At 30.1% G+C, this 10191-nt stretch overlaps 1 protein-coding gene across 1 annotated transcript in view; it reads right to left on the bottom strand.

Moving 5' to 3' along the window:
• The window catches only part of LOC129988326 (tetratricopeptide repeat protein 14-like), a 54131-nt gene extending 47738 nt beyond the window's left edge, over positions 1–6393 (bottom strand). The window contains exon 1 of the mRNA XM_056096531.1: positions 5983–6393. The gene's annotated coding sequence lies outside the window, so the exon portion shown is untranslated. The remainder of the gene's footprint in view (positions 1–5982) is intronic.
• Positions 6394–10191: the final 3798 nt, after the last annotated feature.

A 10191-nucleotide genomic window follows, 5' to 3' on the forward strand; every position in this document is an offset into this window, starting at 1 on the left:
TGTGGTAATCCGCGAAATATTTTTGGTGGATCATATAACCAGATTCTATAATTCTAAGAACAATGTTCTCGGATTTTTGCAACTCGAAAGCTCTAGTAATTTCATGAACTGACATTTTCTGACTTGAAGCCACTCTTTCCATCCGTTTAACATTGCGAATATTCGTCACATGTGGTCTTCCGAAACGAAATTTTGGCTCATATGACGTCTTACAAGTTAATGCACGATAATTCATATTTTATAAAGAACGATTTAAAACTTTCGATATTTTCTTAATAGTCTTCCGGAACAATTTCAAATTTAGAATTTTATTCGATTCTTCATTAGAGAGCTGCGAAGCTTTAGACATCTTGAAACACAGAACAAACGAATGCTTTCCTTTTCTTATAACGCATTTATGGATTCCAAATTGAAATCACGATTACTATCATTTGTATAAAATTGCATTTGTCTATAAACTTTCGGGTCAGGACATTTCTGTCTATTCTTTGATTTAGAAATTAGCCTTAAATATACAGGATGGATCTGCTATTTCTTTTTCAATATTATAGACAACATATCAATATAGTTAAGATGAATTGAATTACATCATATATAACAAAATATATAGACAAAATACAAGATTCTTAAAATTTCGGGCACGGTGTGAGTTACAACTAAAAGTTCATGCAAATTACATAAACATCGTAACATTAATTATTGTTAATTATAACACAAGCCTGCGATGAAAAAAAATACAAGGGAATTGATAGCTGAACATTATGTATTTTTTGGTGTTGAAATAAAAATAAAATTTTTTATCACATCACGTTTTCTTGAAAAATTCAATTCAATTTTTATGAGCATTTACCATGAAAAAAATTTTGACGTTGAATTTCTTCCCTCTCTACTTGACCATCATTCTGCTGTGGTGAAACCTACAGAATACCGCAGAGGTGACTCGTGTGATCGAACAACAATGGTTTTCATTCATTTAAACTTATAAAAAATAAATCGATTGCTCAAAAATCGATTTGCCTCAACAAGAATCGATTCTATATACATTTAAATTGATAAAATCCACTGTTACCAGATAGGTACATTCAAAATTGTTCGAGAGATTTCCTTTTCAAATATCAGTATCGATTTTACAAAAATCCTGACGTGATGGAAAAAAATGGAGGTCATTTTTGAAATCAACACCCCTAATAACATAAAATCGACGAAAACTTCTCTTATATTTTACAAAAACTTCAATTCCACAGGCTTGTGTAGTGCTTCATTTAATGCAATTTAAATTGCGTAATTAATTTATAAGTAGCAAAGCATTTAGCATATTTTTAATCTTTACATAATATACTTTAATTATTCAAAAATTTAAAAAAAAATATATCATTCTGTGGAAAATTTTTAATTCACTGTAATGCCATTATCTTTCTGAATCAAAACCATAGTCCAATTTTTATAATGGATGCCTTATGTAACTAGTTTCAAAATCATGAAAGAAAATATATGCAATGTTTCGCACAAACGCAGTTAAAAATTATTCACAATAAATACTCATATTTATGAATATTGTCACATATTCTGGAAGTCTTGCATAATTTGAACGAAAATTGTGCGTATTACAGGGGAAAATTCGAAAAAAAAAGGGGGGGGGGTATTTATGCACTTTTTACATTCTCTCGAATATCATGCATTATTTTTCAGAAAATTCATGCAAATATTGAGCATAGCAAACAAAACCACTGATGAAAGTAGCAAATCATTATTAACTTCTTATAAAAAAGGAGAGCCCAAATCATTTTCTGGTAACTACCATAAATGTTCCAAATGAAAGAATCTTCACTTTAAAATCTGAGTTGGAATCGATTCTTCATATAGTCGAAGTCGAGGAGGGGACAAAAAAATAAATATTTTGTCCGAATGTCATTTACTCTCATTGCATCACTGTTTAACATGTCTCAGTTTAAAAATATGGAATGTAAATTGAAAATATAATCAACAGGAATGAAGCAGATACTAGTTTATGCTATTTTCACACAACATGGTGTGAAAAAAATTAGAAAAATTAACACATTATAAGACTTAGTATAATTGAAATATTTTGATGCAAAAATGCAAACATCAACACTCATGTTCTGTGATCAATCTACATAACCGGTATTTCAAGTATATGTATATGGGGTTTTCATCCTAGGCATGGGTGAATAGCTAATTCTTGATACATTTAATGGAAAAGATTTGGTCTTGGTCCAATTTACCTTCCAACAGATATTTTGAACAAAACAGCACAAGAAACTATTTTGGAAACATCTGATCTACTTGATAGGGCCATAGCATAGTCTGTTTTTTTTTTATTCACTTTCCAACAAGGACAGTTTAAAAGACTTATGTTTCTGAGAAATTTGCTAGTTAAAAATTAAAACAACTGTCTTTGTTATATGCTGATAAACATAGAATTTTGTCATTGATTTTTCACAAAGATCAAGATGTGTTAAGTTCAATATTTTGAACATTCGATGTCTTCAATGACAATACATTAATTTAATATTTTCAAAACTTAATTATTAGGTAATAGATTAAATCATAATCATATGAGACATAATGATTACATGTGAAAAGCAATGCCAGAGAGTGAATGCAAGAAAAAATGAATCAATTTCAAGATTTCATACTATATATAAAAATGAAAGAATGGATGAAAAATTTAAAAAGGAAAATATATTTTTAGAATCTCTACTTTTCAGAGCATTAACAGAAGCATATTTTAAAAAATAGTAGTTTATAATCTAATATTTTTGCAAGTTACTTCTTCAATCTTAGCTTGATATGCAAGATAGAAAAGAGAGTGATATCAAATTTTAATTCCTCAAAATGTTCTCAAAATATAGTAACAATGTGTGTCTTCCAATTCATCCTTGATTTGCCCAACATTCCATTTATACTTGATAGTCACATTGATAAAAGTTGCAATGTTACTTGATGCACCCATCTTATCCTAACATCAAGCATAAAATGTTCTAATCATCACATATGTATCATTTACTCATAACTCTTCAGTTTTTTTTTTTTTTATAGTAGTTCTATATTTTTAAATTTATATTTCAGATGTACAGAACAAGTAAAACAGCAATATAGTACTGAATCACTTTGGAGCAAAACCTCTTTTATTCTTTTCTCACTGTAATTAGTATAAAGTCTGCATTCAAATTTTTTAAAATTTGTTTTGGAGTAGCTTTGGCTTGTACCATTAAATTTTTACTTTATCTGTCTACATTCTCAAAATATAGTAACAATGTGTGTCTTCCAATTCATCCTTGATTTGCCCAACATTCCATTTATACTTGATAGTCACATTGATAAAAGTTGCAATGTTACTTGATGCACCCATCTTATCCTAACATCAAGCATAAAATGTTCTAATCATCACATATGTATCATTTACTCATAACTCTTCAGTTTTTTTTTTATAGTAGTTCTATATTTTTAAATTTATATTTCAGATGTACAGAACAAGTAAAACAGCAATATAGTACTGAATCACTTTGGAGCAAAACCTCTTTTATTCTTTTCTCACTGTAATTAGTATAAAGTCTGCATTCAAATTTTTTAAAATTTGTTTTGGAGTAGCTTTGGCTTGTACCATTAAATTTTTACTTTATCTGTCTACATTGGCATACTCTACCCAGATAATCTGTGGCACTAATTTGAATGGTGAATAATCTTTCATAAATATAATAAAATATAAATAGAATCAAAACATTACTGAATTCCATAATATGTATGAAAATGGAATGTCACAAAATATAACAATTCAGAACAAACTTTAAAAACAAGACAATTATCTAAAAGCAAATCACCAATTCTTATCACAATATCAAATCAAAATAGATGTATCTATAATTAAATCAAAAGTCTGATATAAAAATAAAAACTTAAGATATAACATATATTATAGTATACATGACTATTCAATGCATATCATTTAAAATTTTAAAGTTTTAAAAAATGAAATCAAAATATCTGCAAATCTTAAGCAAATATACTTTTTTTTTTTTTTTTGTGACAACGCAACTCAGAAAGTCAACTATCGATACAAATGAAAATCCTAAAAATGACTGAATTTTACCAGACAGCTTTCATTTTTTTCAAATTTTTATTTTATTTTCTATTTTTATTTATTTTTTGTCAATAAGGATGCTTAAATAAACATCAAAAATTACATTTTTTTTTTAGAAAATTGGTCATTTTTTTTTTTTTAATTCACAACAGCAATAGCCAAATAGTTTATTTTCACTCATTTCAGTTTCAATATAATATAATGATTTTTTATAGTAACATACGACATACTGTTTCATTTTTGATTAAAACATTTCAAAATGTATCAAAATATACTAGAGTCTTTCAAATATTTCTTCCTTAGCATTGTTAAATGTACACACAATGTACTAGCAGACAGTATAATAAATGCATTGCAATAAACCTTAAACTTTACCTAGATATACAACAAACTATATCTTATCATCACTAGTCTAGTTTATGTAACATTTTCAAATGTTAACGAAAATGCTTGGAAAGTTCGCATAATCTCAAAGACTTCTAAATTTTCTAGTAATAATTAAATGAGCTTCTATTAATTGAAGCCTGATCATTAATAAAACAGATTTGTGCAACATAAGCAAATGCAAATAGTATCTACTTCTAAATAAAACTTGTTTAAACAAAAATCAAACAAAAAAAATACTCTGGTAAATGTTGCAATAAAATTAAGCATATTGGATTTGAAAAGATATTCATTTTAAAATACATGTAAACATAAAATGTAAATATATATAAACATAAAAAAAAGAAAAGAAAAACCAAAAACATTGCTATTTTTTACTTTCTAAGAGTAAAGAATTTGATTGAAGGATAGAACATTGAAACGTTTTTCCAACATCTAAATATTTCCTATACAACCCCATTTAGTTTAGTGATATATAATTTAGAACCTTGATTAAAATTTACATTAGACAGTATGAATACTTTACCAGCAGAAAACTCTGTTTTAAAAAGTAAAATGTGAATAATTTTTTGAATTAAATATTTTGAAGAAAAATTAACAGAAAAAAAGAAAAGTTTTATATAACATAGGAATATTTTTACATTAAAAACATGCCCTGAAACACATACTCAAAATGATTAAATAAACTTATAGAAATATGTTGCTTTATAGTAACACATCTTAAATCTTGGTTAATCTTGATACCCATAGAATAAGTAAATATTTTATGAGAATTTATCTGAGGCCTGAATAAATATTCCCTAACTGATCACTTTGCAAAAAACAGTATTTGTAAAGGATGAATGGCTGATAAATTTTTAGCTGAAAACCAAAAGATATAACATTTTTATATGTAAATTTTACATAGTTCATAGTATTTTTAATTTAAAGCTTTGACTAACTTATAAGAAAAGGCAATTACTATCAAGATTCAGAATGAAACATCCCAGCAGCTAAATGGGAAGGCAGACTTATTTGTTTTAGGTTTAAAGCAATAAGGATTACAATAAAATGATTTTTTTTAAATCTTTCATATTATATTGAAATTATTGTATATATATTGAAATCAATCATAAAGTTAATAATATGTCAAGAGTTAAATGATCCTCAAATCCATTTGATCAACAGGCAATTGAACAACTTAGAGAATATCTTATTAGAACAGTATTCAATGTCCATTTTATATAAAACTGCAAAGCTAATTCATGATATGTTTAGAAGAAAGGAACAATTTAGTATTGTTCCAATACACTCTGCAACAGAGATTTTAAATCTAATGATATATGGAAGCAAACAATTTAAAATAAAACTCAATTTCGTTTTCACTGATGACTTTTCGCCAAATCTGATAACCCGATAATTGACGGAAATCTTGTACTGCAGAATTATGTCTAATGCCATTTCTAGAAATGATTTCAACAAGAGAATGAAAATGTAATTTAAAAAGAAATACCTACATTCCAAAAAGATAGAAATAAAGATACTGCAAGAATTTCTTTTATTACTTGCACTCAACTCGAAAACACACTTTAACACAAGGTAAACAAAAACAATTGATCCGCATAAGAACACGTTTTTGACAGAACAGAAGCTTTTCTGAGTATTTGTTAATTCTACATCGAGTTCATATTTTCGGTATTCTAAAACACCGACAGATTCCGGATTCAGGAGCTAACTAGAAACTGAATCTGACCAATCGAATTTATTCCAAGTAGAACGGATCCGTTAAATGAATGGTCGAAAATGGAATGAACTCGATGTATCTAAATCGCAATTTATCACCTCTGTTTATAATTCTCTAAATATTTGTTATTTATTATTACTGAAAAAAAGACAGCTCTCAAAATTACGACTTCGAATCGCCATTTTTATTGCTATATATATGATGCAGAATTTTAAAGAAAAAGCTTATCGTTCAAGTTGCCATCCAGAAACATAAATTTTTACAGAGCATAGATAATAATCAAAAACATAAACACTCAAAATTCAAAACATGATAAAAGTAAGGAAAATATATATAGCTTAAATATAATTAATGATAACTTCGAGGTCCATTTAAGATCTGGTTAAAGTTTTTCAGTTCGTTAAATCAAAGTTAAAGTAATGACGTCATAATATTTGTCATCCTCCCACCTTGCAATGTGGAATCCAGAATTAAACATTGCAAGACTATAAAATGCTCACAAATTCAATCGCTGAGAGGTTCTAATTGTCCTTCCTGTTCTAGTCATAGTGGAAGACTCAATGTCTGTAGGAGTAATCCCAGCTGATTTTGAAGATGCATCATGAATTGGAGGTTCGTCTGATGTAACTTTTCACAAGAAGGGATATTTTCATGAATTTATTGTGTAAGTTCTTCAATAGTTGACAGTTCCAAGTGATAAAGACTTTGCATTGCTCTGATCACTTTGCCATTTTTCATCTTAATTCGAGCACGTCGACTCTCTTCATCTGTCCCTAGAAATAACTGTATAATTTTACCAAGAGGTCATACTAATCTCTTTTTCTTATCGCTATCAATTAAAACAATGTCTCCTTCTTTTAGTTTACAAGTTTCGACAACTTTCTTTCTTGATGTTTTCAAAGTTCCCAGATATTCTTGACAAAATCTCTTCCTAAACGCTTAGCGCATAGTTTGAATGTAACGCAATCTACGCTTGAAGAAATTCGAATCCAAATCTTGTTTCACAATTACAACTGAATGATTTTGTATTTCTCTTAAAAAGTTTGTAGGAGTTAGGGCAGTAAGTTTTGAATCTGTTGATACAACTGTTAAAGGTCTGTCATTCAATGTAGCTTTACAATTGCACAAATTTGCGTTCATCTTCATAATTCAAACAGACCAAGGATCTTTCTCAATATTTTCTTCATCATTCCTATTAGACGTTCCACCAGCCACTCCACCATGGAGCCCCAGGGGGAATGAACTTCCAAATAATATGCACACCAGCTCCCATCCTCGAAATTTCATTTGAAATCTTTTGAAACTAATACATTATGTGTCCGAAAAAAATTTGTACCATTATTCGTATAAATCACGGACAGCTTTCCACATATGGCAACAAATTGATGAAACGTTAGAAGGGAAGTGTCTATTGTTAATGATGTAACCAGCTCCAAGTGAACACAACGTTACACTGCACAAGTAAACAGGCAAATCCAAACCTTCTGATTTTCGCGAAGAGTTGTGGGCCTAGCATAGTCAATTCCCGTTATCTGAAAAACTGAGACATCTTGGACTCGATCTCCAGGCAATGGTGGCGCTGGAGTATTAACGTTCTTACTTGAATAACGTTTACAGACGATACAAGTTTTTAAAACAGATGAAACAATTCTACGGCTCGATAATATCTAAAATCTTTCTCTTAGAGAATTTAGAACATGAGAAACTCCAATATGTCCATTCTTTTTATGTTCTTCCATTACTAAATTTCTTACAAGAGGTTGATCACTGGGCAAAATGGCAGGAGCTTTGAAGTCTAAAGTATCATTTCTTTGAAATACAACTGTTTTATTTCTAATGATTCGACGATCTAGGAATGTATTAAGAGTTACGATCCGCTTTTCTTCTATCCCAATAAAGGATTCAAATTGTATTAAGCGAATCACGAGGTTTCATTTATCCCAAACACTGTAAGACCTCTTTTCCTTTCTCTTTTTGGTGTTTGCAGTTATATGTAAATCGGCAAATCCAAGCAACAAACCTAAACGTTTTGCAGTAAATTGAGAACCGAGTTGGAACTAAACCACTGATATTAAGATTAATTAGGGACGAAATAAATTTTTTTTCTCTAAACCTATTTCTTTCTCATCAGCAATAATATCTTCTTTTGGCCACTGTTCTGGTGATAAATATATACCCATTCAGGGTCCTCCCACCATCTTGATGCAATTAGATGAGAAGTATAACATCCTCTACTGGGAAAATCGGCTGGTTTCATTGCCCCTGGGACATGCCTCCAAGCTTCTGTTGAAGTTAGTTGCTCTATCTCCATAACTATGTTGCGAACAAACACGTCCCATACTTCATCCCTTTGTATCCAAGCAAGTACAGTTGACGAATATCTCCAAAAATGAATATTATCAACTTTAAATTTTTTTATAAGGTTGGATGCTAACCGTACACATACCGTAGCACCTAGAAGTTCTAATCGCGCTATTATGGTTTCTTTCTTTCTACTGGGTGCAACTCTCGCTCTAGCTTGCAATACATGAACCCAAACAGAATTGCTGGTTTGCACACAAATAAAAGCTTCTGCTGAATAAGCAAGCTTTCTCGCATCGCAGAAGTTTAACGATACACTTTCAGTCTCAAGATCACAATTCAACCATTTTGATATTTTCAAGCTCTTCAAACTATTTTAATCATTCAACCATTTACAAATTTCTGATTTGGAATTCATATCGACTTCTTGGTCCCAAGACAATTACAACTTCCATAAACGCTGCAGTAAAATTCTAGGAAGAATAATAATTGGACACGCTATTCCTAGAGGATCAAATATTTTGTGGGTTATAGTTAAAACTTCCCGTTTGGTCAATTTTCCTGGCAGATCAGAGATTATCTTAGAAACATTTAAACTAAGATGATCACCACATTTTCCCCAGATCATCCCTAACACATTAGTTGTACTAACGGAATTATCTGCTGGATCACTATATTCCCAACCACGTAATTCTAACTCTCGTGCAGCTAAGGTGTCTTGTATGAATTGTTGCAATTCTAGCTTATTCTTTATACTTGTTAAACAATTATCTACATAAAAACTTTTTTTAGTCTCTCAATAATATCTAAAACATATTTCGGTTTTCCCTTCAGTTCTTTCGATGTGGTTTTCAGATGGTAACAAATCACTGAAGCAAGCAGATAAAGGCTACTCGAAACACTAAATACTACTCTAAAGTGCCGGTACTGCTTTTGTTTTCCATCGGCTCCATACTATAAGAATCTTAAATAGTCCTTATCTTTATGATGAAGACTGATTTGCAAAATACCTTCCGTACATCTGCTGTAACTCCTATTATATTTATTCGGAATCTGTGAAGGATTGAAGGAATCAGTTCAATAAGATTCAAACCTTTCTCTAAACAGTTGTTAAGACTAGGTGATCCTTTCTGTCTGGCCAATGCATCAAACACTAGCCTAATTCGTGTAGTGCTGTTTTCTTTTATTACGCAACGATGCGGTAGATAATGGCATGGAAAATCAATTTCATTTTTTGATATTTCTTCTATTAGTCCTTCTCGTTCCCGTTCACTAAACACATCTCCAGAAGCATCATAAAGTGTTTCAGATTTCAACTTTTTAACAGCTAAATTATAATTATCTTTTAAAGGTAGATGGCTATCAAGTCATGGTAAGCTGACTTGAAAACGACCATCCTCATTGACTTTTACTGTAGACAAGAAATGCTCTCTTGCCTCTTTATGAAGTTCTTGTTTGGTTTTCTTTCCTGATGTATCTAGAATCCCCAAGGAATCCACAGCTTATAAGTCAGATATCATTGTTTCTTTATTTAACACGGATGTAACAAGCAGTGTTGAATTGTCTGATATCCCAGACAAATTTGTTTTCCCCAAAACAGTCCATCCAAGTTTAGTCTCTATGGCAGCAGGACCTGAGGCAAATAGTTTAAAGTTTCCAGTCATCAGTTTGCTTATAATGT

Source organism: Argiope bruennichi, chromosome 10 (assembly GCF_947563725.1).
Source record: "Argiope bruennichi chromosome 10, qqArgBrue1.1, whole genome shotgun sequence".
Classification (NCBI taxonomy): Eukaryota; Metazoa; Arthropoda; class Arachnida; order Araneae; family Araneidae; genus Argiope; species Argiope bruennichi.